This window comes from Stegostoma tigrinum, chromosome 25, assembly GCF_030684315.1.
Source record: "Stegostoma tigrinum isolate sSteTig4 chromosome 25, sSteTig4.hap1, whole genome shotgun sequence".
NCBI lineage: Eukaryota > Metazoa > Chordata > Chondrichthyes > Orectolobiformes > Stegostomatidae > Stegostoma > Stegostoma tigrinum.
In genome coordinates this window covers 16,144,965-16,172,901 of record NC_081378.1, presented here as the reverse complement: position 1 = coordinate 16,172,901, position 27,937 = coordinate 16,144,965, and the positions used below count along the sequence as shown (strand labels likewise).

Sequence of the window (27,937 nt, the reverse complement as noted above, 5' to 3'; positions counted from 1 at the left end):
GAGCTTGCCCAGCGTTTCTCGTCAGATCAGCCGTTGAGAACAACTCCCCGTACCCGCTGCGGAACCTGACACCGGCAGCCCAAGCCTCTCTGTCAATAACATTAAAACAAAGGGAGAGCGGTTGTGAGATCGAACCCGGTTGATGACAAAACACAGGCTTGGAAACTGGAAATCAGGCTAACAGTCAAAATGACATCGGCACAAGAGGGATGTAAAGGACAGTTTACTGAGCTGCTGCCAATTTCCATCACTGTCTCTGTGTCCTGGGTTTCATTTTATTCAGTATTAGGGCTCATTCATTTTTTAAAAAGACGACTCGATTAAAGGAGGGAAAACTTAAAGGAAGAAACAGACAATAGATTTTGTTCCTTGTTTCCCAGTAAACCATGAAAATTGAGCAAACAGAATTGAACTGAAAGTAGCTCGGACTTTTTTTTCTGTAGGTGATGTAGTTTTAAGAGTAGGTCTGTAAAACCCAATTCTATTGTAAACCTCAGGGAGAGTTCAGGGTGTGGAAACTTTACGGCGGGTCTTCACACACAATGTCACACTCACCTTGTGTGCTGATAATAAACATTTCTCACCTTTTTGTTTGTTTGGAAATACTCAGCAAATGTGTTCTTCCCGTAAAAGATCATTAAAATGGGCCACGTAAACAGCGCTGGCGCACACGCTTTTCCAGTAAACGGGAAATCGGATGGACTTGATTGCTACATTTTATTTCAAAAAATCTTGTAAAGGGGCTGAGACGTTTTCTTCTGCGCAGCGTTTCAGTGAAGTTCAGAAAGGAGAGGGATACCTGAATGGTGTGACCATCTGTGACAAAGTGAAGCTTAAGCTGAAATGGGGACGAGTCTACGAAGTGCAGTTTAGCAAACCTCTGACGAATTTCTGGAAGATTCTGTGTAGAATATCTCATACCTCCTGCCGCACTGCCTCCCGACAATGCAGTCGTTAGTGTAAGATTATCTCAATCAGAACTAATTCTTCTCCCAAGAAAAATCTGACAGCGAAACAAAATGAACGGTTCAAATCCCGAGGTGTATTTTTTGAGATGAAAATGGGACAAATAACGTTGATGAGGGAAGGTTCCTTCCATCTGCGCTGGTCCTTAATTCCAATCTCTAAGATCCATTACAATGTTTTTATAATTAAACAGCGCAGAGGCAATATTCCCTGTACAGCAATCCGGTATTGAAATTAAAAAAACTGCTTATTCCGGCCTATGCTTAATAATAATGAGCCTCCTGTATTCATCTGTTTGCCTCTGCCAGGCTTTTGTTTGCTGGATCCGGAATCCTTTGTCACGAAGTAAAAAGGCTGTTGAAATGCGGTGCGGGTGGGGTTGACATTTTCAAAGCTGGGATTGATAGATTTTTGTAACACGACGGTATTAACGTGTGGGGAACCTAAGCAGCTAGACCGCAGTTAGGATGTTCCAGGGGCCGAATGGCCTCCTCCTGTTATGGTGTGCCTTCCCCTGTGTGACATTGCGATCTGCATTCAATGCGCAAAGGTTTGTCTCCGCAATGAGTGTTACACAACGTTTCCAGCCAAGGAACAGAACTGTAATGGTCCCCTGACCCCATAAACCTGAAACCGGTAACTCAGCATAGAGAAACACTTAGATAATAAAATGTGAGGCTGGATGAACACAGCAGGCCAAGCAGCATCTCAGGAGCACAAAAGCTGACGTTTCGGGCCTGGACCCTTCATCCGAGAGGGGGATGGGGAGAGGGTTCTGGAATAAATAGGGAGGTGGGGGGAAGGTGGACCGAAGATGGAGAGAAAAGAAGATAGGTGGAGAGGAGTGTATAGGTGGGGAGGTAGGGAGGGGATAGGTCAGTCCAGGGAAGACGGACAGGTCAAGGAGGTGGGATGAGGTTAGTAGGTAGGAAATGGAGGTGCGGCTTGGGGTGGGAGGAAGGGATGGGTGAGAGGAAGAACAGGTCAGGGAGGCAGAGACAGGCTGGGCTGGTTTTGGGATGCAGTTGGGGGAGGGGATGAGCAGGGCTGGTCGTGGGATGCGGTGGGGGAAGGGGAGATTTTGAAACTGGTGAAGTCCACATTGATACCATTGGGCTGCAGGGTTCCCAAGCGGAATATGAGTTGCTGTTCCTGCAACCTTTGGGTGGCATCCTTGTGGCACTGCAGGAGGCCCATGACGGACAGGTCATCTGAAGAATGGGAGGGGGAGTTAAAATGGTTCGCGACTGGGAGGTGCAGTTGTTTATTGCGAACCGAGCGGAGGTGTTCTGCAAAGTGATCCCCAAGCCTCCGCTTGGTTTCCCCAATGTAGAGGAAGCCACAATGGGAACAGTGGATACAGTATACCACATTGGCAGATGTGCAGGTGAACCTCTGCTTAATGTGGAAAGTCATCTTGGGGCCTGGGATGGGGGTGAGGGAGGAGGTGTGGGGGCAAGTGTAGCATTTCCTGTGGTTGCAGGGGAAGGTGCCGGGTGTGGTGGGGTTGGAGGGGACCGCTTTGCAGAACACCTCCGCTCGGTTCGCAATAAACAACTGCACCTCCCAGTCGCGAACCATTTTAATTCACCCTCCCATTCCTTAGACGACATGTCCATCATGGGCCTCCTGCACTGCCACAATGATGCCACCCGAAGGTTGCAGGAACAGTAACTCATATTCCGCTTAGGAACCCTGCAGCCCAATGGTATCAACGTGGACTTCACCAGTTTCAAAATCTCCCCTTCCCCCACCGCATCCCAAAACCAGCCCAGTTCTTCCCCTCCCCCCACTGCACCACACAACCAGCCCAGCTCGTCCCCGCCTCCCTAACCTGTTCTTCTTCTCACCCATCCCTTCCTCCCACCTCAAGCCGCACCTCCATTTCCTACCTACCACCTCATCCCGCCTCCTTGACCTGTCCCCCGCCTCCTTGACCTGTCCCCTCCCTAACTCCTCACCTATACTCCCCTCTCTACCTATCTTCTTTTCTCTCCATCTTCGGTCCGCCTCCCCTCTCTCGCTATTTATTCCAGAACCCTCTCCCCATCCCCCTCTCGGATGAAGGGTCCAGGCCCGAAACGTCAGCTTTTGTGCTCCTGAGATGCTGCTTGGCCTGCTGTGTTCATCCAGCCTCACATTTTATTATCTTGGAATTCTCCAGCATCTGCAGTTCCCATTACCTCTGATAGAGAAACACTTGTTCGGCCGAAGCTTTATTCTCTGTTCAGGCAAATGTCCCAGACACTTTCACGGACAATGATTACTCTGATATGGCAGAAGTTGTTGGTTAAAGGCAAGTGCAGGCTTTAGAAAGTCAAATAACCACTGTTTATATTTGCATATATGAAACAGCGGAGAGCAAATTTTCAATAGAGATAACAAAATGTAGAGCTGGATGAACACAGCAGGCCAAGCAGCATCAGAGGAGCAGGAAAACTGAAGTTTCGACCCTTCTTCAGAAAATGAAGCAAATTTGCAACCAGTTTTCGTCTGGATTTGTACAGCGACCATTCATTGATTTGTGCTGAATATTCCGCATGACAAAGACGTCAGGTTTACTAACACCCCCCGACCCCAAAATCACCCCTCTCTTCCCAAACCAGAATAGTCTCAGGTACATTAACGCAGTCTGGGCACCGGTACGCTGGAATCGTTGCGCTATGTTAAGGCAGTTAGAAATTTAACTTTGATTCAAAACATCGCTCACTGCGGCCCCCACCAGCCCCCAAATAACTTACTTTGTAAACTATTTAGCGATGATTCAGCGACGCTCCATGTAATAAATGTCAGGATTATTCACTCAATTTCCAATTAGTTTATCGTGTTAGTGTGTTCATTTGTCGTTAGATTTCCTCCTCACCCGATCCTAGTATATGTTGAGATAAATTCCTTGAAATTAAAACCTGTTTTTGCAATGTTACATGGAAGAATATTTACCAATGCCCGACGAACACGATTTAATAATGTTTTCGCTATTGCGGTATTTCAGAGACGAACTTTCTCCACATAAACAGTGATTATTGCAAATGCCTGATAACGAAGTTAAAATATAAACGGACGGCAATAAATAGATGGGCAATAGTTCTGAGGTCTCTCAGTTTCTTGTCTTTATTGTTGCACAGTTCTGCCATCTCTGATTGTGTCTCTGTCTTTCTAACTTGCCTCTCGTTTTGTTCATATCTGTATCGCCGCTTTCCCTCTCGGTGTCTTCCCAATGTTTTGCGACCCATTCCGTCTATTTTATTTACTTCCTACCCCTTTCTGAATCCTTATATTCTCCAGTTCTCAACAACCCCCCCTCACCCCCATTTCCAAACCAAGTCCTCTGCGTAATTTTTTCCCTCTCGGTATATCTTTTTCCCCCCCTTGCTCTGACCCTAGTTTAAGGAGATCGATTACACCAGGAAATGGGACAAATTAGTGCTGCTTAGAGAGCCATTTGGGCGTCGAAAAAAATCACTTACAGCATCGTTGCAGCTGAAATCAATCATTTGTGCACATCATCTTTCCGAACAGAAACAAATGTGGGAGTACTTGTGGGGCGGGGCAGAGGCTAATGCACAAAATGTCGCAACACTGCGGCATATTCTGGTCAATATGCCACTCCAGATGTTGGACTATTTCAAGAAAGTACAGATAGGGTGAGATTACAAAACCAGGCCAGAACCTGAATTCAGTGAATAAACACTCATGTGAGTAATAGGCGCAAGAAATATAGATTTTGACTATTTGACGTTGTAGATTGTAAGTATGTTTGAACCGAATCTGGACAATGTACTAGTAGAGTTGCCGATGAATATAGCTATTTTGAAAGAGATTCACATAGACTGGTGTAGGGCTGGAAGGCTGACTGCTTTATATTAGAGAGTGGGGCTTTGAGGTCATATTCCATTCACCAAATAGTTAGATGAAACGAACAGACAAAGGTGAGGATTGATGGACAGAACGATAGATGAATAGGGAGCCATGATGACAGGAGCATGAATACGCCGGGAAGGGAAAATGAGAACAAGAGTGGATGGAATTGAGAGTCACATTGGAACTGTTTTAATATTTTAATATTTAACACTTTCCACTCTGCTTAAAATCCATTAAAAGCCTTGAACCGAATGCACCCACCAGTCCCAGTGATCAAACCTCAAGTTTGGCCAACTGAGTAACCAATTCGAGGGAAGGAGAAGGTCCAAACGTTTGGTGGGGGGGGGGGGGGGTGGGGGGGGTGGGGGTTAGTTTACTGGCAAATTGAGGACTTCAAATCACCGGATGAGGATTCAGAACGGGCTGCCACTTCACTTGTAAGATATCAAACCAAAATGTAACATAGGTCCTAGAGCTGGGGTAGAAACACTTGGGCTTACATCATTATTGGTTTCATATTTCAGTAGAGTTATCACTCCCGTGGCATGTTTACGAATACCCGGAGATTCCTTATGCCAGGGATGTGTCTCATTGTCCCAGGAATTATCCAGATTTGACGCAGTTTGGGAAAGGGGTAGGATAGAGTATTGGGGAGGGGTAGGATGCGGGTATTAATTCATTCCTCGGTCCCAGCCTAGATGGGCCGATTGTAGACATTAATGTGCCATAAACTCCGGAGCTTTTTTTGCAACCAGGTTCTCAATTTGCTCGATTTGATGAATGCAGATTTCAGGGTAAGGTCTGCTCCTTCAAATCAGATAAATTCAAGCGAGTGGATGGTCTCGGAAACAGCCATTAGCCCAGCCGTAGGTATATTGGAGAGCTTATTTCTCTCGAAGGGGCTCCTAATGGAATGGGGCGGGGAGCTGGGCTGCCGCAGTCCAGGCTATCGATTGGAATCACAGAGGGAATTGCAAACAACAAATAAAACTCAGGCCGTTGAAGGATCTCTGAGCATTTTGCAGGTTGGAAACGAAAGTTTATTTCCACTTGATCAGAACTAACGGTCTCAATGTGCTGGAACAGGCGGAGGTCAGCGGCCTGTAGCCAGAATCCCGGAGGATTTAAACAAAAAAAATAAAATCTGAGTTTATGTAAATAGATCCCGCTGGCCCAGAAGGGATAGGGCAAAAAGCTGCTGCGTTTGTATGGCGCCGGACTTTCCCATTATGTTCAATGCATTGGCAGCTTTACTTCTCCTCGGCTTTTTCCTTGATAACAAAAAGTGATTCTGAGATGTAATCTATTATTTTCCCCACAAGATTGAATATATTGGAAAACCTGCTTTGATCCAACCCCTCAGTTGGATAGAATCATAAAGATACACAGCGCACAAAAGGCCCTTCGGCCCATCGAGTCTGCGCCGGTCAAAATGAATTCCAATCCTAGTTCTAATTATCGTCGTGTTATTTCGAAACATAAATCCAACTGGTGACTTTAAATTATCGAAATACAAAGCGACGTCAGCTAAGTCTAGGATTAATGGCTCAGAAATTTTATATTTAATATTTTATATTTGTACTTAGACATCCAAAAATGTTGAAAACTATCAATTAATGCGCCCAACTGCTTTAAAAAAATCAAATTTCCCAAATCATTGTATTGGATATTTACAGAAACAATGGGTCGATTGGACTCATCTGTCCCGTAGTGATGCTGGGATAATGCTTTTGATTGAAAGGCGTTACTGCCGGTCAGGTCTTTATATCTGAGAACTACCGGAAATGGAAGAAAAGACAACATTCATCTTTGGTCCCGAGTAGGCGCATTGCAGATTTCGGAAGTGTAAGGTTTGTTGTTTGGCAGTAGGAACGAGGCAGAGCAGTCAATCTCCACCCTGGGCCAGTGTTGCAGTTCATTGCCTTCTCTGACCATCTGCCTTGCATTCATTTTCAGAAACCGTTCAGGACTCACTCCCCATCTTCTGAAACCAATCATAGACCCTTCCAGAGGTCTGAGAAATTTTGACACTGTTTCTGTCCGTAGAAACTGCCAGACCTGCGCAGATTTCCAAAGCCTTTCCCTTGCTGTTATTTATTTAGGACAGCTCAACAATGCCGCAGTCTAGCAAAATACCAATGAGGATCGTCGTCCCGGTTTTGGTCGCTGTCAGACAGCTGGAGGTCTATTAATTTGGGAGCGCGGTTTCTAAAATTGGCTTGCAGCTCACTGTTTGAGAACTCTTGTGATGCAGTGGTAATGTCCATACCTTTGAGCTAGGAAGCCTTGGTTCAAGCCCCAACTACTCCGGGTTGATTAAAAATACCTACGACTCCCTCCGGTCGTTTGATTTCCTCTGTCAGACTAGATTTCCCATCTTTGACTTATATCTCTGACACTGCATTCTCCAACGATGGCCTGGTGTAACATGGCAGCACTCACGACTTGCCTTGCCTAGATCCAATGACACATTTTAGGTGACTGACTTGAACAGTTTTAACTGCCTGGGTAACGCACCCCACGCACTATCACTACCCACAGGGCATCAACTCATTATCCAGTGCAATAATTTAACGTTCAACTTGTTCTTGGATTTCTCAGCCACTTCACCTACAGTTTGCAATTATAGTTTTGCAAACATATTTGTCGATTATCTCAACACAATTCCTACAAGAAAATCTCACCATTAGTTCACTCCATTTTCTCTCGCTGACTGCAATGTCTGTGTCTCTTTCGTAGCGACTCTTTTGCATATAAGCTATGTAATGCTTAGGAAAACATTTTAGCTCGCCCCATTACCTTCCTGAACCATACTATATTAATTGCCAAACAGAAAGAGGAAATGCTGGAAAAACTCAGCAGTTCTGGCAGCATCTACGGATTGAAAAACAGACTTAGGACCATAAGACCATAAGACATATGAGTGGAAGTACTTAAAATGTTTCCAGTCCAGCGACCCTTCTTCACGCCCCTGCCAGGGTCACTGGACTCTAAATGTTAGCTCTGCTTTCTCTCCCCACAGATGCTGGCCAACCTGCTGAGATTCTCCAACAATTCCTGTTCCTATTTCAGATTTCCAACTTCTGCAGTTATTTGTTTTGTTTTAGTGTAATAATTAATATTTACCCATATTAATGCATTCTGTTGAAACTCAACAAAGGTTTTCTCTGTAGGGAAAAGAAAAACTGTCTTTATTGCAGAATGTCCAGCACTGGTCAGAGATTTCAGTGCTACTTGTTCAGATTTGCTAAGAACTTTGTACTTATTGTTACACTTCCAGACATGGGTTAGGCGTAATGCATCGACTGTGTATCAGTTCATTGATATGATCCTCACCTGACGGCTACCCTCCTCTCCCACATCTCCTCGTCCTGCTTCCGGTGGCCTCCAATGGCAGGTTGAGCGAGCTATTGTTCTGCTCCAATTTTGTCCAGTCTGCTGGATATTTGTAAAGTAGGCAAGCTCCAGTTCTTTTTTCCTGGCGTCACATCTCCTGATTTCCGATTCAGTCCTCCCACCTTTTGCTTTGTCGCATTGAACGTAAAGGTTGAAAAGGTTTTGATCTGAATGCAAAATTATCTCATATTACTCTCGACTTCTCTAGTGAGTGTTTTAAAGGACTCTTTAATTTTCTAACACCATTTCCACAGTATCTAGTTTCTCCATGGTCAGAAAGCTGTACCCTTTTGAGATCCTTCCTCCTGCAGAGACCGTCTGACTCGGGCTGGAACAAAGGTCAGCTGCAAGAATCTTTACAGATAGTTACTTACAGCGAAAATAACATGAAATGACATCAGTATTACCTGACACTAGAATCACCAACTATTTTAACAATTTACACAAGGGATGACTGAGCCTTTCCGAAGATTTTTGCACACAATGTTTCATGATAAGATGATACATCTCTCACGCCAATGCAGTTTCTCTCAGAGTAATTTGTTCTGTAAATTCAATGGGAATATTAACTTCCCAGTTTTTATTTTATTGTCTGTTGCCAGGATTTCTGTGGAAATGAAATGAAGTTTCTTTACAAGGACACAATGGAGTATAGAAGGCATATTGATACACACTGGAATCCAATACCTGAAAAAGTGCTGGGCTCATAGTGCTTTGAAAAGAAAATTGGATACAACTTTGAACAGGAGAGACAAAAACAAAAACTATGAGAGAAGAGCAGGGTGGACGTTTTAAAAGAGCTGGTACAGGAAGGATGGGCTGAAAGGCCTTCTGTTTGGCCTATGATTCCATGTCATACATAGCACATTTAAGACTATTTCATGCAATTTGCAAAAGAATTGTACAAACATACGGGTTCTACAGCAATTGTCAGAGGCCAAATAGTAAGAACATTATCTGTAAGCACAGCTTCCCCAAAATAATTACCTATTTACAGGCAAATAAAGGCCAACTGTCAAGTTCTGGCTCCAAAGCTGGCTACTTTATACCAGTGACAAATTCATTCAAGATCTGAGTTTCCAGCCAGGTGAATTTGATTGTACCTTTGACTTAAAGAATCACACTGTATATTTCATATTTTTGAAAAATTCTTTCACAGGATGCGGTGTTGCTGGCTGTGTCAGTATTTAATGCCCATCCTTAATTGCCCTGGAGAAATTGGCAAGGAACTGCCTTCTGAAACCACTACTGTCCTTGGGATGTGGAGACACCCACTGCGCTTTTAGAGAAAGAATTTCAGGATTCTGACACAGTGACAACAAAACAACGATGATATATTTCCAAGTCAGGAAAGCATGTGACTGAGAGGGGAAGTTGCAGACGGTGGTGTTCCCATGTAACTGTTGCCTCTTGACCTTCTTGGTGGAATCACCTTTCAGTAATAGTTTTCTGTTTTTTTTAAACAAAAAACTACACCTGAAACTCACAATACTGCATATTACTGCAGGTATTCTGCCACAGACACCACTCCCACAGACTGCAGTACGACGTTAAGTTTCTCCCTCAGCATTCCCTGAAGGGGATTTCTTGATCATCTAATTGTAGCAGGCCTCAACATTCTTGAATTTAGACTGAATCACTGCCACAGTTACAATACTAGGTAACATACAAGCGCAACATGGAAGAATAATTTTTCCTTTGTGCTAACTTTTTAAAAGAGTTTTAATGGGCGCACTGGCAAGGGCAGCATTTATTTTCCACAGCTTTGAATTGAAAGGCATCCTATATTTTCAGAGAGCAGCTAAGAATCAATCACCTTACTGTGGGCTGGAGCCACCTGGAGACCAGGTAAGAAGGGCAGATTTCCTTTCCTAAATGACATATGAACCAAATGGATTGCCCATTAATTGTTTTGGTCATTTCTCCTGCTTCATATTTCAGATTTATTTTTGGCATGGTGAGATTTGAGCCCACGTTCCCAGACCACTTATTTGAATCACTGGTCAGGTGGTAAACCAGTATGTCACCATCTCCCCTAATGTTTACCTTGGGTGAGTGGATACCTAACTTTATCTTGGAGGACCTCAGCCACACTGTGAATTAATGCATTGGAATGAGTGTCAGTGAATGTGTCCTCATGAGGTCCACATCAATGAGCAGTTTCTTTTCAGGAAATGTTGCAAGGGAAGAAACTTAATGTATCATGAAATAGGGGATCAGCAGTCTGTGGGAGTGGTGTCTGTGACTGAATAATCACAGATGGATTCTGACTTGACTACATTAGTTTGGTTGGATATTTTCTCATTGTGTTACAACACTTCTCACTTCAAACATCTGACCGGAAAAGCTCACCAACTGTTCAAATAAAATGAATACAGAATGTAGTGGAAACCAATAGTAAACCCAAATGGTTTCTGGTTTCATTCCAGCAAAGATATCACATTTATTAATCTTCTTGGTGGTGCACATCATCCTTCAGTGAAATAGGCAATGACCACAGGAGCAGTTACGATATAGGACATTCCTCAAACTCAGCCTATTTTCCATCAATTGTCTTCACCACTAGACCCAACACCCGCACAGCCTTGGGATCCTCGATATCACATTCATACAAATGCTGTCTTGATATCAGGGATAATCAATCATACCTCACCTTACCCCTGGAGTTCAACTTTTTTCTCCATGTTTGGACCAAGGCTGTAATGAGGTCAGGAGCTGAATGGTTTTGGGCTCCAACAGGGCCACTCATCGTATTACTGAGCAGGTGCTGCCTGGCAGCATTGTTATCAACACTTTCCATCACTTTGAAATCAGACTCGTAGGGTGGAATTGACTAGATTGGATTGTCCTGCATTTTGTGCACACAATATATCCTGGCAATTTTCCACATTGTTAGATAGAAGCCAGTGTTGTGGCAATATTGGAACAGCTTGAATAGTGACATGAGAAAGCAGGAACTGCCGATGCTGGAGAATCTGAGATAACAAGGTGTACAGCTGGATGAACACAGCAGGCCGAGCAGCATCAAAGGAGCGGGAAAGCTGACATTTCGGGTTTGGACCCATCTTTTTAGTGACATGGCTAGTTCTAGAGAATATGTCTTCAGTGCTATTGTTTGAGTGTTCAGGTCCCATTGTCTTCGCATTGAAGTCCCACACCCAGAGCACATTCTGCACATTAGCCTCCCTAAGTGTTTCCTCCAAATGATGTTCAATGTGATGAAGCACTGATTCATCAAGCAGAAGGTCACTATAGGTGGTAATCAGCAACATGCTTCCTTGCTCATGTTTAACCTGTTTGACCATGAGACTTCATTGAATCTGCAGTTAAGAGCAGCTCACTCCTGTCTGTATACAACTGTATCATCATCTCTGGTATGGCTGTTCTGCTGATGGTGTTGGTGGTGTCCTGGACATTATCTGTAAAGTATGATTTTGTGAGTATGAATACGTCGGGCTGTTGATTAATTAGTCTCTGGCACACTATGCCAAATTTGGCACAAACTCTCAGATATTGGGAAGGCGAACTTTGCAGTATCGACAGGGCTGGGTTTGCTGTTTTTGTTTCTGCTGCTGGATTGATTCTGGCTGGTCCTTCCCGGTACATTCCTTTCTTTAGGTTTTGTAATAGTTTTCATATAACTGTTGGCTTGCTAGGCTATCACAGACGGAAGTTAAGAGTTAATCACATTACTGTCTGGAATCATATGTATGCCAGCCTCAGGAAGTATTACTTCTGTACAGGACATTAGTAAAACAGATGGATTTTTATGATAATTGACAATAGCTTCATGGTCACCATTAGACCATCTAGATTTTTATTGAATTCAAATTTCACCTTCTGCCATGTTGGGTTTCAAACCCAAGTTCCCAGAATATTTGTGTGGGGCTCCAGTAACATTACCACTATACCACTACTGCTGTCATCTGATCTATGAAGGTTATCAAGCAGAATATCAGCATCTCAATCCATCCTCAAAATTTCCTCAATTCAAACTTAGACATTTGCTCTGTGAGACCATTTACCGTCTGGAGACTGCTTTTCTTTCCTAGCACCTCTATTGAAGACTGTCCATTTCTCTTCTCAAACAGACATCGAATCAGCTGACAATTCCCTGGTTCTGCAGGGTAACGCATAAAATCATTTAATTGTTATGAATAAGTACTATTTCAGGTTTTACTATCATCCCCTCCAGACAATTACCCAATATTTTTTCTTACCTAGAAATTGTCTTTGTTGTACATACACACTTTCGTAAGAGTGGGGTTGGATGCATTTCCAATCTTAAGTCATGCTAGAGGTTTTCTAATGTTGGGTTTTTTTCTTAAATCATGTGATTATAATTCACAACAAACAGTCTATGTTCATTCTATTTTGCATGCATCATATATGGATTTTAACGATTTCTCTCTCTGCCTTTTTCAGTGGAATCATGTTCCTTGCTGGGATCCTCGTCTCATCAGAATTAGGGTACGGTCCTGAATCATCATTGCTACTCCATCATATTAGCATAATTTTGAAGGTAGGAGATACAAACTTTCTATCATATCCCAAACTCAAAATTCATACTGAAATATCCTGTGTTAAAATAATGTGCTTCAGCAGCTAATGCCATAATATTATGATGCATCATGCAATGTTTGTCTAGCACTGTTGATGACTGTACTTCATTTAGAAACCTCCCAGAAATGCCAATCATCACAAGTTGCTGTAAGTCACAATATTTTTGTCACCTGATTATGTACCTTGGTGTCATTGGCTAAACCTTGTTTCTTGCTGTTGGACATCCCTTTAGCAGTTATATTTATTGGTGTTTCTTGTTGAAATGTACAAAAAATTGTGCTTATCTGGCTTTCAAAAGCTTCTGTCATTTCTTACCCATTTCACTTAATTGTTTTAGATCACTCCAAATGATTAGGGTACCAATTATATGATACATGTATTAATTATAGAGTATTATGTGGGAAAATATGAAATTATCCATTTTGATAAATGGCATGAAGAAGAGCTCTGAGATGCAGTGGAATGCGGGCATTATAGTGCATGAGTCACAAAATGTTTGTAATCAATTTCAGCAAGTACTTAGGAAAGCTAATGGAACATTTTTGGGGAGGGGAAATTGAATATAAAAGTAGGGAGATTAACCTTCAATTATGCAGAGTGTTTGTGAGACTATATCTGGAGTACTATGGAGACTGGTACTATGTATTAGTCTTCCTTATTAATGAATGATGTAAGTACATTGGAAGTAGCTCAGAGAAGGTGTGCTAAACTAACACTTTGAATGGTATGCTATCTTTTGAGCAAAGGTTGGACAAGCTAGGCTTCTATCCAATTGAGTTTAGAAGGGCAAGATGTGACTTTATGAAAAATATGTGAGATTGTAATGGGTCTTGACAGCGTACAAGTGGAGAGAATGTTTCCCCTTTTGGGAAAATCTGGAACTAAGGATCATTATTTAAAAATAAAGTGTCAGATTAAGACAGATGAAAGAAATATTTTGTCTCAGATGGTCATGATCCTTTGGAACTCGCTTCCTAAAAAGTTGGTAGAGGCAAAACCTATGAATATTTTCAATACAGAAGTGGATAGACTCTCAATAACAGCAAGAGGATGAAGGGCCATCAGGGATAGGTGGGAATGTGGAATAATGAAATCAGTCATGATCTTATTGAATGGCAGAGCAGGCTCAAGGGGCCAAGTGGGCAACCTCTCCTAATTCTTTTGTTTGTATGTATATATTTAATTATGTTGTTACTCAGCTCTGTGGCATGTGTCATGAGCACATTATATCACAGGAAGCACCCTGTTCTGTATTATGTGTAGACAGCTTAAAGAACAGAGGAATCGTGTAATCATGTCCTGACTAGTTGCCAACCTTGTGTCAACTTATTTGCTACAATGGAAAAAGCAGGTCCAAGGCTTACTTACTTTTACTGAAATGCTTGGGGTGACTCTGACTCCTGTTCTGTGTATGGCACTGGTAGAATTCACTGTGACAACACACAATCAGTGAATTACCATAGGGCCATAAACAGAGCAGAGAAATAACCAATATACTGCAATGCCGACCTTGGAAAAGCACCATATGTAGGCATCAGCACCCACACCCCATGGTCTATGATAAAACCCTGCTTCAACAACTAGGCACTACCAACAATGCAATACTAGTGGCTTCCTGTTGGAGTGGCAGTGAGAGGGTTCACGTGCCATAAATTACCAGTTGAAAAATGTTTCTGCTAATCTTTGACATATCTTGTACTACATACATCAAATGATACACTGAAATGGGTAATGGATGGAACTTTCCACCTTAAAGGGGAGGAACTTTTATAAAAAAAGTGCTTGGCTAGATCTTTTCATCCGCTTGTGAGCACTTGATACAATAGTGCATCATGTTGGGCATTAAGTTGTCATGGTGATGAAGTGTAGGACTATTTTGGTTCTACTACCTCCAGGAAATAAAAAGGATCATTAAAAACTTCTGTATGAATACTGGGGCCTCTTTAAGTGAGCTGGAGGCAAAAATGTAAGTAACTAAGATCATTCCTTAACTGAAATGCATATTATCTTTAGCCTTTAGTAGAGACAAGACTTGTTCTACCCTCAACAAACTGTGGTGCGATAAGGTTCAATGCAGTAAGTGCCTAAGCATCTAGAGTGGGATGGTTTGATTTAGAAAATAGAAATTCATAAAATGGCAAGTTTAAAAGTTATTGTTAAGGCAGAGTGCACATCAACTCATGAATACTTTAAGGTGTTGAATGTTGAATAGCTTTAGCAAATCAGACATTCATTCACAGTCCAGATCTGAATATTGTACATCCTGACATGAGCAACTAACGTCTGACCTGTCATCAATTGAAGTTATTGTCATTTTTTTCTCCCTTGCAAACACTGACAAAGTACTTGATCATCACTAATAATAAATGACCATCCACACTAAAGGCAGTAAAGAAATAAAGGAAAACCGAAGAGCAAAGGCAGTACTGGATTTCAGAAGATTAAATATTCATTGTTTAACCATTTTGCCTCCATCCCCAACTGAAATAAAGACAACAGCATTGCACAGAATCAGCCTCTTAAGCATAAAAGACTTAGGCTGTGGTCACACACTGTTAAGGAGGTTTCTGAACTCCCAAAGGATTGATGTACATGTAGTGAGAATTTGACAAACTCAATTGCAATAAGCAACTGATAGGATTAAAGAAAAGCTGAAAAAAAACATATCCAAAGACTTTGTTGTACTGAGATTGTGATTGCCAAATGTCTCAAGGCACTGGAGGAGTAAAACATCACCTCCACAGTCAGAAGTATCTGGTAAGTGTGAGATAGGGTTTCTGTAGGAAAACAATTATCCCCGACATTAGATACAGTGAAAAAAAACTTGATTCATAACCATTTAGAAATTACTGTTAGTCATAGTGGTCAACAGCTTCATGTATCTATTCTCATTCTCTGCCCAAATTTTTAGGGCATTATTGATTTATTTATCTTATTTAGGATGTTAACGCATTGTTATCTAATGTGTTTGTCTGTTGATGTTAGCACTAATCATCTTTAGAGTATTTTTCCATTTCTTTTGCATTTTCTAATTGATCACCTTATCCTGAAGGGGTTTGATCTGCTGGTGAGTATGTCCCAAGGTGTAGAGAGATGGGGGAGTGAGGGGTGGAGTGGTATCACTGGTACCTTGCTCAACTAACCATTATTCAGCTATCTGCCTTAGCAATGGGTGCATTAGCCTACTGAACCATGAAAACATTGAACAAAGCTCAGTTTTCATACTTTGTATGTTTTAGCAGGAATCAGCAGGTGCTTTTCAGGGTGATTTTGTTTCTCTTAAACCAGGATAATAATTGTAGCACATCTGCCATTGCCCTACCTATGTCACATGAACTGTTGACTGAATTTCGGACATTCACGCTCTTCGTGGCTCAATTCCCTTTCGGGTAAACTTATTGAACGTATGCTGGGGTGATATGAGTTTCTTAACAGGCTTCTTAATATTGATTAGTAACTTCATGAGAAAAAGAAAACTTCCTTCTTATCTTGGGCAACAGAAACACTATGACGTTTGTAGTAGTATGTTTGTATTTCTGGTTCATTTCTGATCCAAGGTATTAATGAAACAATTTTTATTTTCTTGTCTCTACAGTTGAGACAGGTACGTTAAAGTCCGTTGAATTGAACCTGAAGCAGTTACTTTCTCAAGGACACTAATAAACCACAGGAAGACGCAGTCTTCAGGCCATGTGGAACCAACATCAGAACTTTGTTACTCAGGGACCAATGCAACTCATACTCTGCTGCCAGGCAAGCAAAGAATATGCCTTGCTTGTGCTAGATGTACTATTGTGCCTTTTCTTTCTCCTCTGTACAGACTGGAAGACCTTCAATAACAAACCAAAGAACTTATAAGATGAACAAGAGAGATGCTAGTTCTTCAATACTAGTCTCAACATCTAGGAGACAGCTGAAATAGATACATGTTGGCTTCATTTGGTTATTGACAACCTCCATGCCAATTTGCAATGTGGCCTGCAGATGCATGCCATTGTAATGGGACAGCCTAGAACAAGATGAATGATGGTACAGTCAGATGGAAGAGGAAATTAGCTTCTGTTCTATCTACTCACAATTCTTGGACACTTCAAACTGGCTAGTGGAGGTTGCAATTCAGAACTCTATTGAGACCTCTGAAAGTCCACTTGTGGAGGTTTCAGGGCTCTGATATGCAGCTCTCATTTGATTGAGATGACTGAATCACAAAATGTCTCTTTAGACAACTCTCGAACAATGAGTTCAAAAGATTGACATAAAGGCTGTGCATAGGGTAACTTCAACAAGGTAATAGAGTTCTGAAAGAATGTGAAAACTTAATTTCCCTGCAATAGTGCCCAGAATTTTCCCAGGCCTTCCTTGATCCATCACTGTACTTTGGCAGAATCCTGGAGCAGCAGTTAACAAAAAATGCCTTTCAGAACATCCTTTTGGAAGCTCCACTTATCTTTCACTCAAATCCTGCCAAATGTCAGGCTGAACTCAATGGTGACCCTCTTCGCCCGAGCCAGAAGATAGAGACTTTAAGTCCCAGTTAAGATTTAAGTAGATAGGCAGGTATGGCGAGTGATTTTTTTTCTTTTTTAGTGAAAATTAATTCCTGAGAAGTATTCTGTCTCCTTCTGCTTCCTGTCGGAACTCTGTCTAATTAGGCTTTCTCACAGGTCATAGGATGAAAGTGCCCCAAGTTGACACTGAAATACGATGGTACATAGTGAAAGGTGGGTGAGATGGAAGCTGTTAGTAAGCTGCTGCTCTGAGTAAAAGGGGCTTTAATTGAGATTGAACCATGTCATAGCTGAATTGAAAGTACTTCGTACTGCCAGTGGAAGTCTGAAACAGAAAATATTTCATACTCCCTAACTAAGCGCTAGTACAAAAGTTGAAAAATAAGTTATCGTCAGCAAATTAATGATAGTATTTGCAATTTAAAATGCCAACTCATGAAATGAATGGAACGCTTCCACAGTTGTAAACTGTTTGTTGTTGCTTCTCATTTCCAAACTCTTTGAAAGATTCCCGTCATATAATGTGTTGGGAGAATGTGCTTGAATTATTTGCTCTCATTAATAGGCTTTCAAGAGCAACTCAGTTTTTCCAATAATCTTGCTAACAGGCTGGAAACTGATGTACTTGAACCAAGAAGAGATGGGAGATGAAACATGACATCTTGCTTTTTGACTGCACTCTGCAGGAATGTTTCACAGAAGTGTAGAGCCAGATTGAGTAGAAATTGCAAAGAAGTTAGGCAGCTTGAATAAATATATGTGCAAATGGATACATGTTAGGAGGCATCTGAAAGTGAGAAAGTAGGCAACAGGGTGAGAGTTTGTAGAAAGACTAGCAGAGTGCGGGGCTAATACAAATCACAGCCCTGGCACAAAACAATGAATTAAAAGAGGGTCAGTTTATAGAAACGTTGAGTCTGAAGGTTCAGATGACCTACAATGACATTTTTAGCTGAAGGAAACTTCAAAGAGAGAGAAAAAGCCATGGCAAGATTTGTAAAGAAATGACAGCATCAAACTCACAACAATCGTTTAGAATTTAGTAGGAGAAGAAGTGAGAGGTCTGGTGCAGCAGAAAAGTCAAGATATCATCCACCCATTCTGGTTAAGAATGAAGACTGTTCCCAGAAAACAGTGGGAGACACGTATCTTCAGCAATATTCCATTTCCACAATTTCCAATTTTCCATAAACTCTTGCTCAGGTGCCTTGATTTCAGCTGTCAGACTGCATCAGTCTAGGCTCTAAGTGAAGAACTGACCACTTACACACAAGATTTCCTCTTCTCCACCAAAATAATTTGTCAAAGTCATTACAAGGATTATAATTTGGCAACGGGCCTTTGGAAAAGGACTAAGGTGACGGGAGTGAAAGACATCTCTCCTTTGCCCATTTTGGCACTAGCACATTTTTGCTTTTGTATATGGGCTTTGAGCAATTATGTGTAGTGCCAATATAGGAAAAGGAAACACAGCAACCATCACTGTCAAGGAACAAGAATACAACTTCCTCACGGCAGAATTCTAAGCACGCAAATCCACAGTGTAGAACATGACAGAAAGTAGGAAAGATAATGTGTCAAAAAGCAATGATCAGACAACACCAAATGGGTGTATCAGACCTGAGAAAGCAGAAGGATGGTAAGAATGGGGAGAACAAGAGTTGGAGATGAAAGAGGTTGCGTAGGAAATGCTACAATAAGTCTTCACAAGATATTCATTTTTTGTCATATCTCATAGCCTTTATTATCTCACCAACTCTCCAAGGCATCTGCAATCTCAGTTTCTGTCATTTACTGTTTGATGTTGGTGAGATGGTCCCAGGTGAATTGTGACCTTGCTTTCTTTTTCCTATTGATAACTGAGCTGCATCAATGGTATTGATTCTCACGTCACGTTTCCTTGGCTTTGGGAACTTTATGCATTGTTTCTAATTTTGGAGCTGTCTGATATAGAACCAGGCTTTGGATGACTTCGTGGATGTCTCTCATTGCAGGCACTTCATTGGAGGACAATACCTGCCTTGGTAATAACAACATGTCACCAGACACAATGCCACCTGGGGAGAAGAGATAGCTGCCTGGCTGTTTTTGGCAATGGTAGAACTCACACTGGTGAGATAGTGGGATCCGGTGGTTCTAGACTTGCCAACTATAGCCAGAGAGCAGAGCACTCCTTCCAACATTGCTTATTGATCATAGAAAGTGGGGCTGTATTTCAGAGATTGACAGGGAGAGTGTATCAGGTTTGACAGGTGGACCAATGCTGCAATTGAAAAAAGGCCAACAGTTTACAGACAGGCTTAAACAGATAAAAGGGGATAAATGACAGTGGTGACACTACAGCATCATTCTGAAGAGAATTCTAGAAGGTCAAAAGATCTGATTCATGTGGAACATAGAGCTAAATATGCAGAGAGAGAGAGAGAGAGAGATAATTGGTAATTGAACAGACAGGGCAGGGAGAACTTTCTTTGAGCACTGAATTATGATCTGGACTGTGCTACCTGAAAGAGTAACTTCCAAATGGGAACTGGATAAGTAGAACATAGAACATAGAACATTACAGCACAGTACAGGCCCTTTGGCCCTCGATGTCGTGCCGACCTGTCATACCGATCTCAAGCCCATCTAACCTACACTATTCCACATAACTGAGGGAAAGGAGATGCAGTGACTCTGGGAAATGGGATGCTGTGACTGAGTGAAAAGGGATGCGGTGACTGTGTGAAATGGGATGCAGTGACCGATGGAAATGTGATGCAGTGACTGATGGAAATGGGATGCGGTGACTGTGTGAAATGGGATGCAGTGACCGATGGAAATGTGATGCAGTGACTGATGGAAATGGGATGCGGTGACTGTGTGAAATGGGATGCAGTGACCGATGGAAATGTGATGCAGTGACTGATGGAAATGGGATGCGGTGACTGTGTGAAATGGGATGCAGTGACTGAGGGAAATGGGATGCTGTGACTAAGGGTAATGGGATGCACTGTCTCAGCTTAATGAGATTCCCTGTCTCAGTTAATTGGGATGCAGTGACTGAGTGAAATGGGATGCAGTGACTGAGGTGTACCGCAAGGGTTGGTGTTGGGTCCACTGCTGTTTGTCATTTTTATAAATGACCTGGATGAGGGCGTAGAAGGATGGGTTAGTAAATTTGCAGACGACACTAAGGTTGGTGGAGTTGTGGATAGTGATGAAGTATGCTACAGGTTGCAGAGAGAGAAATAGCTTTAAATTGAGGGGTGAACGAACTTGAGAGGGATCATTTTGCCGGGCCATGAGCGAAAAGCAAGAGTAAGGGGAAGAATTGGTAAATTCTTTCCAAGAGCCCTCACAAGCATGATGGGTTGAATGGACTGAATGATTCTGTAACAGGGGTGCAAGGAGTTACAATATTCACAGAGAAAAGGGACATACATAAATACACAGGTTACAGGCAAACATGCAACAAGAAAGATGGACGCGTGTGCACATTTATGTATAGAAATGTCTCAGAATAAAGACACAATTAACACTCAGAATGTAACTTGTAACATTGGGAAAGGGCAGCTGATTTGAAATGTATTGAATCATGTTCATTGCAAATTTGCACCGAGTTTTGTTATGTAAATATGTTCACGTTACCTTACTGTGTAGCTATGAATTGACCAGAAAGTATTTACTAATGAACGGATGTAAGGACGCCCTGTCACAGAGCGGGTTTATTATGAACACACGGACATTGGGTTCGTTTGTAACACACAGGCAATGACGATCAAAAATCCCTTTTTACCGATTACCCCGACCGCCCGAGGTTGTTCAATTCGGGTATCTTGGTATCTGAAACAGGTCTGTCAGGATGTGATTGTGCATAATTATTACAGAAGAAAACTCAGTGAGCTGAACTCTTCTGATACAGTATTACTATCGCTGCTGCTCCAGAGGTGTGTAAATAACTGAACACACTGATTAGAAAATCTCACCAAAACCACGTTCCTGTCAAATTTATCGCTGCCTCGTTGAAACGACCAAATCAAACCTTGCGCGCCCCGTTGAATTTAAACAGTAGTGTTTCACAATTCCAGGCACTTTTTTTGTTATTGAGAATTTCGGCGTTGAAGTATTATATGGATGTGTTTGGGTCCAGGACTCTTTTAAAATCGGGAATCTTTAAACCGGAAAATGATCGACAGGAGGGACTAGTGACAGATGCCGTCTGCAATGATAATCCCACTGAAGCTTGAACAGTTGCAGCGTTATCGCTACAATCTGATTGACAGGCAAACAACACATTATCAAAGGGAATACAGCAGCTATTATGGCCACTCCTCTGTATAAATTATGAGGGATTAAGAAATTCCACGTTCAGTAATCTGCTTGTACAATGTGCAGAATGGTTTGGAGGTTGGTGAGGGGACACACTCCACTTTGAAAGGGTTCTGTTGATTTCCTCAGGCCTACTGGGGTCTTTTTGACTCAAAACCCTCATGTTCGAGACTGTGAGTTTCCCCGGGATTCTCAGACTGGGGAGACAGAGTGAAACTAGAAAGGGGGGGGGGGGGCGAAAGATCCATGAATTCTCCTGGTGCCTGACTGACCTCCACATAAGGTTGACTGCCCAGCCAGCCAGAAAGGTCAATAACTGGTCCGCAGTGCCCCTGGAGGGACCAACGAGCGTTCGTAACCCCCCCCGCCATCCCGCCCAATCCTTTCTAGTGAAACCCGGTGCTACCGTGAGGATCCAGTGAGCCAATACTGGACGGGAACAAACAAAAACAGAAATTGTTGGAGAAACTCAGCAGATCTGGCGACATCTGTGGAGACAAAGCAGAGTTAACGTTTCAGGTCCAATGACTCTTCTACAGAACTCCAATACTAGAGTGGATAGGGCTCCCAGCCTTGCCTCCTCTCCCGAAATGATCACAGTTGCACAGCCTACTAATCATCTCGGGTCTTGGCTCTCATTTTGCGGGGGTGGGGGTGGGGGGGGGGGGGTGGCAGGAGACTGAGTAACAGCTAGCCAGCATGGCATCTACCTCCGCGAGGAGCAAACATAAAACCAACAGATAGATAGAAACCCAGGCTGAGTGAGTCGTGATGTCAGAGTGCTCTCGGTCGTGAGTTAAAGAGGACCATTGCAGAATTGGAGATGGGAAAGCTTTCCACACACTGCGGGCTCTTCTACACCGAACCATTCAATTCCAGGCAGCCTTGAGCCTGTGGTAGAAACGGGAATTCATTCCGTGCACCCATTCGGAAATACTGTCCCCGCACAATTCGCAGTGAAAGTTGCTCACTATTGATCGTCCGGCCTTTCTGCCCAGTTCTGATATCCCACTGGGTAGCTGCTGGCTGAAGGCTGGTCACACCAACCATTCCCCATTGGCCACCAACTGGAGTGACCTCATCAGCCGCAGGACTGGAGATCAAAATGCTCCTGGCTTCTCACAGTCAGACACCATGCTGCAGTGCGGGGCTCTGAAAGGCAAGGTTTCCCCTGGGACATCTTCCAGCCCTGGCTTTGGGCCTTACTGTTTTCCACGATCTTGGCTGCTACTTTTGTCCCTGCGAGGCAGCCAGGCCCTCCACTCCTGTTCCTTCATCCTCAGCTTTCCTCTATTCTTCTGGGAAGTTTTACTCGAGGATGTGCAAACCGTTTCCCTAACTGAGGAAAAGGTCCCAGTTCACCGCCGGCGTTGCTCCAGCTTCCATCCCTGATCCCCACTTCTTCCTTATCTCCATTCAGGGCAGAGATACAGGGTTAGCCCGCCCCACCACACAGACACACACAAAGCTCTGTGTCTTCAGCACCTCTTTCAACGCCTCCATTGTTTTCACTGCGACTTCCAGCCAGTGCTGTACGAAATTCTGTTTTCACTAGTTTCACAGTATCTTGAGGTCTCCCAGTTTTGACTCAATCTTGCTCTCTCGGTCCTATTGTCTCAGGCTGAATCATTTGCAACCTCAATCCAAAATCGGCCTTGCAAATCCATTCGCAAAGTAGACATTGAAGCATTTATACATGTTTTACAAATTGCCAGAATGTGTCACAAATAATAGTCTTCGAAATATTTGCGACTGTTTGCAAAAGGGAAGGTGAGAAAATTGTGTACTTTTGTCCTCAGCCCACGTCAAGACCTAGCTTCAGTCCCATAACTGTTCGTTCAGTTGTTTGCTGTGATACACTGATTACCTCATTGGCGTATTTATCTCTTCCTTTTGGAAAGTGATTGGTGTAGGCGTCGGGAGCCAGTTAGCTTCTGAAAGGGCGGAGGAGGCAAATTCAATCATAGGTTTGAAAAGGGAATTGACCAAGAACGTGAACGAGGATTAAATTTGCAACGCTTTTGGGGAATTGACGGAAGAGCAATGAACTAAATTACTCTAGAAGGGAGTTGCATAGGCTTGATGAAGCGAATGGTGTCCTATTCAACTATTCCACACTATCTTTTTGGAACATTGTCTTCAACCCTGCCACAGCCCAAGACCAGGTCAAAATCTGACTTCCAGACTCAATTATTTTAAGGCTGTCATGGTGGACTCCCACTCTCTGGCCTCCAGGAGTATTAATTCATCTAAAACACTGCTGCCAATATCTTATTCTGCATTATGTCCTATCCACTTGGCACCTTGTCCTCACCGACCAGCAGTTGAAACCTGTACCTCACGGAGTCTAGTTTAGTAACCTGATGCTTGAGTTTAATTCTTATCATGGTCTCAAGTCTCATTACCTTCATAACCTCTGCCATTCCTACAAACTTTCCAGAATCTTCCATTCCTCTTTTTCTGGCCTTTTGTGCAACTCCTTGTACTGCACCCACCATCAGTCACTGCATTGTTAGCCATACAGACCCTATGTTTATTAGTGTTCCCCTACTTTTAAGAACGTTTTCCAAAATTTTATTTTTTGACCAAGTTTTTGACCCTAACTCTTACTATATCTGTCCTTGGCCCAATAGTCATTTCATTTTATTGAGCCTTTGTGAAGCTGTTTGGGACATGTCTCTTCAGTACATGCATATTATTGTTCTTCTTTGCTCAATGGCTTTCTGTAATCTTCTGTACTAGGTCCCTTATTCTTCTCATGTTCCACATGTGATGTCTAGTTCAATATGTTTGTAATGTACTATCTACTGACAACACAAAAAGGCAACCAACAAATTAGTATCCCTTCAATATTTAATCTTCATCTTGGTATAAATTAAGAAAATACTGGGAATACCTAACAGGTTAGGCAACATCTGTGGAAATGAACAGAGTTAATGTGATGAACTTTCATCAGAACAGTCTAGGTATCCTGTGACATATTTAGTCAATGAGTATAGGAGATTGACAGCATTTAAAGGCATCTGCATCAATTGAGTGAATGCAGCGCAAAATCATGCAAAATAATTGATAAAAGAAGTAAGCTGCAATCTGAGACAAAACGTTCTTGTATAGTAAATGGTTAATGTCTCGAATGTATTGGCTCAAAGTGTGATAGAGGCAGAGTGAATTAAGACATTGGAAAGGCTCTTAGACTGTTAACAGAAAAAGAACAATGTGCAGGGTTACAGGGAGAAGGCAGGAAATTGGCACTAAAATGAATGTTTATTTGGAGAGCCAGTGTAGACTGAATGGGTCAAATGACTCCTTCTGCACAGTAACAATTCTGTGATTCTGTTACAGATGGATTTATAAACTATATCAATATGAGTTTTTGGAATCTGAAACCAGGAAGTTGAACCATCTGTATGAGATGAATGGGTTCTACAGGAGAGAACTAATTGAAGGTTTAGGTGATTTCAAATCCTCCCAAAAATACCATGAGTGCCTCTTATTCAGGTTCAGTGTCATTCCTTTGTGTTGATCCTTTACTTCATGAAACAGAAGGATAAATAGAACTATAAAACTAAAATACCATGGATGCCAGAAAGCTGAAATAAAACCGGAGAATATTGATAATACTTTAGCAGGTCTGCCAGCATCTGTGGGGACAGAGAGGGAGAGAGAGAGAGACAGAGTTAACATTTTTGATGTTAATGACATGCTAAATATTTCCAGCAATTTTGCAGAAAAATATTAGAAGTAGAACCCCTACAGTGTGGAAACAGGCCCTTTGGCCCAACAAGGCCCACCAAACCTCAGAGCATCCCACCCAGACTCACCCCCACCCCCACAACCCACACCTCCCTGAACACTATGGACAATTTAGCATGGCCAATCTGCCTAACCTGTACATCTTTGGACTGTGGGAGGAAACCGGAGCAAACCCACGCAGGCACAGGGAGAATGTGCAAACTCCACACAGACAGTCACCCGAGGCTGGAATCGAACCTGGGTCCCTGGTGCTGTGAGGCAGCAGTGCTTGCCACCGTGCCACAGGAAATTGGGATGAGATGCTGACTTTGGACCAGTGGAGACAGCACTGACTGTGTCCAGTAGTGGAAAGACGGAATTTGGTGTGCTCTTTATTTGGTTACCTTTGGGAAGGTGTGAGTCAATGGTAGATTACCCCATACACTCTCTCGTGATATCCTGGTGATGTCGTGTCAATAATAGGGTGGATGATATGTGTTTTTATGGAAGGGGCAAGCTCAGTCGGTCAAATGATCTTCTCTACCAGGTGTTCTAATATTCAGTCATTCAAGTAAAATGCTTAATTGATTTCCACTTCTCTTGACAGATATATTTTGAGACTCCAATGGGGATGCACTTGCGTCTGAAGCTGAGGCAGCTACACAAACCGGTTAGTATGAAACAATTTATGAATCCAGGTCAAAAAACTGACATGGGGCTGCAGTCTTGCAGGGCAGAAATTGGAATGTTGTGAGTTAAGAGGTGCTCAGCAAACAGCCATCAAGAACAAAAGATCAAAGAACAAACAGCACAGGAACAGACCCTTTGGCCCGCCAAGCCTGTGCTGATCATCATGCCCTAACTAGTCTAAAATACAATCCTTCTGCCCTTATTTGGTCCATATTCCCCTATTCCCTCCATATTTATGTAACCATCCAGATGCCTCTTAAATGTCACCAACAGGGAAGCTTCCACCATCTCTTCAGACTGTGCATTCCAGGGTCCTACCACTCTGCATGAAAAACTTCCCTTGCACATCTCCCCTAAACTTTTCTCCTCTCACCTTCAACCTGTGTCCCCTCATAATTGAAACTTCAACCCTGGGAAAATGCCTCTGGCTATCCTCCCTATCGACGCCTCTCATAATTTTGTAGGCCTCCATGAGGTCTCCTTTCAGTCGCTGTCTTTCCAGTGAAAACAGTCCTAGTCTTTTAAATCTTTCCTTATTGTTAGATCCAGGCATGATCCTGGTGAACCTTCTCTGCACTCTCTCCAAAGCTTCCGTGTCCTTCTGGTAATTGGGCAACCAAAACTCGAAATGCATCCTAAGAGGGTTTTACAAAGCTGCAACATGGTTTACCAATCCCTGTAATCCATTCCCCAGCCGATGAAGGCAGGTATCCCATATTCCTTGATAGTATCAGAGATAATGGGAACTGCAGATGCTGGAGACTTCCAAGATAATAAAATGTGAGGCTGGATGAACACAGCAGGCCAAGCAGCATCTCAGGAGCACAAAAGCTGACGTTTCGGGCCTAGACCCTTCATCAGAGAGGTGGATGGGGAGAGGGAACTGGAATAAATAGGGAGAGAGGGGGAGGCGGACCGAAGATGGAGAGTAAAGAAGATAGGTGGAGAGAGTATAGGTGGGGAGGTAGGGAGGGGATAGGTCAGTCCAGGGAAGACGGACAGGTCAAGGAAGTGGGATGAGGTTAGTAGGTAGATGGGGGTGCGGCTTGGGGTGGGAGGAAGGGATGGGTGAGAGGAAGAACCGGTTAGGGAGACAGAGACAGGTTGGACTGGTTTTGGGATGCAGTGGGGGGAGGGGAAGAGCTGGGCTGGTTGTGTGGTGCAGTGGGGGAAGGGGACGAACTGGGCTGGTTTAGGGATGCAGTAGGGGAAGGGGAGATTTTGAAACTGGTGAAGTCCACATTGATACCATTAGGCTGCAGGAATGAGGGGGATCATTGGTAGGGTGGTGTGTGAGAACGAGGGGGATCGTTGGCAGGGTGGTGTGTGAGAACGAGGGGGATCGTTGGTAGGGTGGTGTGTGAGAACGAGGGGGATCGAGAACGCCCTTGACCGCGTCTCTCGTATTTCCCGCAACACATCCCTCACACCCCGCCCCCCCCACAACTGCCCTAAGAAATTGAGAACGCCCTTGACCGTGTCTCCCGTATTGCCCGCAACACATCCCTCACACCCCGCCCCCGCCACAACCGCCCTAAGAGGATCCCCCTCGTTCTCACACACCACCCTACCAACCTCCGGATACAACGCATCATCCTCCGACACTTTCGCCATTTACAATCTGACCCCACCACCCAAGACATTTTTCCATCCCCACCCCTGTCTGCTTTCCGGAGAGACCATTCTCTCCGTGACTCCCTTGTTCGCTCCACACTGCCCTCCAACCCTACCACACACGGCACCTTCCTCTGCAACCGCAGGAAATGCTACACTTGCCCCCACACCTCCTCCCTCACCCCTATCCCAGGCCCCAAGATGACATTCCACATTAAGCAGAGGTTCACCTGCACATCTGCCAATGTGGTATACTGCATCCACTGTACCCGGTATGGCTGCCTCTACATTGGGGA

At 43.2% G+C, this 27,937-nt stretch overlaps 1 long non-coding RNA gene across 7 annotated transcripts in view; it reads left to right on the top strand.

Annotated features, from left to right (window-relative positions):
- LOC125463183 (uncharacterized) overlaps window positions 1-27,937 on the top strand; it is a 42,977-nt gene that overhangs the window by 9,249 nt on the left and 5,791 nt on the right. For 5 of the 7 annotated variants that reach the window (XR_007249775.2, XR_007249774.2, XR_007249779.2 and 2 more), the window contains 2 exons: window positions 12,649-12,745; window positions 25,945-26,007. This is a non-coding gene — a long non-coding RNA (uncharacterized LOC125463183). Of the gene's footprint in view, window positions 1-12,648; window positions 12,746-22,296; window positions 26,008-27,937 lie in introns of those variants that run through there. The other 2 variants (XR_007249781.2, XR_009447207.1) reach the window with 1 other exon arrangement.